Source organism: Nannospalax galili, unplaced genomic scaffold (assembly GCF_000622305.1).
Source record: "Nannospalax galili isolate Female #2095 unplaced genomic scaffold, S.galili_v1.0 scaffold907, whole genome shotgun sequence".
NCBI lineage: Eukaryota > Metazoa > Chordata > Mammalia > Rodentia > Spalacidae > Nannospalax > Nannospalax galili.
The window spans coordinates 1,477,742-1,479,473 of NW_008357958.1; positions in this window are offsets into that span (position 1 = coordinate 1,477,742).

The following is a 1,732-nucleotide window of genomic DNA, read 5'->3' on the forward strand; positions in this document are numbered from 1 at the left end:
ATCCATTCCTTTTAGGTTTTCGAATTTGGTAGCATATAGGTTTTTAAAGTATTCCCTTATAATGTTCTCTATCTTTCTGGTGTCTGTTGTGATGCTTCTTTCATCTCTGATTTTGTTGATTTGGAAGTGCTCTTTCTTTCTTTTGGTTAAGTGGGCTAGCAGTCTGTCAATTTGTTTGTCTTTTCAAAGAACCGGCTCTTGGAATTGTTGTTTCGTTGTGTTTTTTTTCTTTGCTTCAATTTCATTAACTTCTGCTCTGATTTTCCTTATTTCTTCTTGTCTGCTGGGTTTGGGTTTCATTTGTTGTTGCTTTTCATGCGTCTTGAGTTTCAATATTAAGCCATTTATTTGTTTATTTGTTAAGCCATTTATTGTGTTTCCTATTTTTTTTTTTTGTCTTTTTGAGTCAGGGTCTCCTTGTAGTCCCAGCAGACTTGGGCTCACTATGTAGACCAGGCTGGTCTTGAACTCACAGCGATCCATCTGCCTCTGCCTCCCGAGTGCTGGGACAAAATAGTCATTTCTTTGTGCTCTTTCCGATTTTTTTAATGTAGGCACTTAGAGCTATAAACTTCCCTCTTAGGACAGCTTTTAATATGTCCCAGAGGTTGTGTTGTATGTATTGTCCTTTTCCTTTTCATTAAAGTCTGGGAATTCTTTTATTTTTCTTAATTTCTCCTTTGACCCATTCATCAGATTTTGGAGAAGGTTCCATGGGGTGCTGAGTAGAAAGTATATCCTTTGGTGCTTGGGTGGCTCAGATGTCTGGGTGCTCAGATGTCTCGTAAGTCCATTTGATATATGGTATTGTTCAATTCAGATGTCTCTCTGTTAACACTCTCTACTGTTGACCTATCTAATGGAGACAGTGGGGTATTGAAGTCGCCTACTATAAATGATTTGGCGTTAATCTGGGTCTTAAAGTCCTGTAGTATTGTTTTTATGAAGTTGGGTGCACCAGAGTTTGGTGACTATATGTTCATGATTGTAATATCTTCTTGATTCATTGTTCCTTTGATCAAAATGAAGTGGCCCTCTTTATCTCTTCTGATTAGTTTTAGTTTAGAGTATTTTGTCAGATATTAGAATTGCTATGCCTGCTTTTTTCTTAGTGCCATTTGCTTGGTATATTTTTTTCCATCCTTTCACTTTGAGATAGTGTCTGTCCTTGAAAGTGTCTGTCCTTGAAAGTGCAGACAACAAAAAGATGGGTTTTGTTTCTTAATCCATTCACATAGTCTGTGTCTCTTCACTGGTGAGTTCAGTCCATTAATATTTAAAACTGTGTATTGGTTGCCACCATTTTGATTACTGTTTGAATTCTTAGTCTAATTTTGTGTTTCTACAAGTATAGCTTCATTTAGTTTCTGTTGCCCATACCTCATTCTTTGTATTGAGTCATTCCTTTCTTCAGCTCTTTGTATTGCTCCCAGAACTCTCTGTAGGGCTGGTTTTGTGGACAAGAATTCCTTCAGCCTATTTATGTCATGGAAGATTTTTCTTTACCCTTCAACTGTAATAGACATTTTGCCTGGGTATAGTAATCTGGGTTGGCATCTATGGTCATTTAAAACTGGGAATACTTTGGTCCAGGCTTTTCTGGCTTTCATAGTTTGCACTGAAAAGTCAGCTGTAATCCTAATGGGTTTCCCTTTATTTGTGACTTGTTGTTTCTCTTTTGCAGCTTTCAGTATTGTCTCTTTTTTTTTTTTTTTTTTGTACGTTTAAGTGT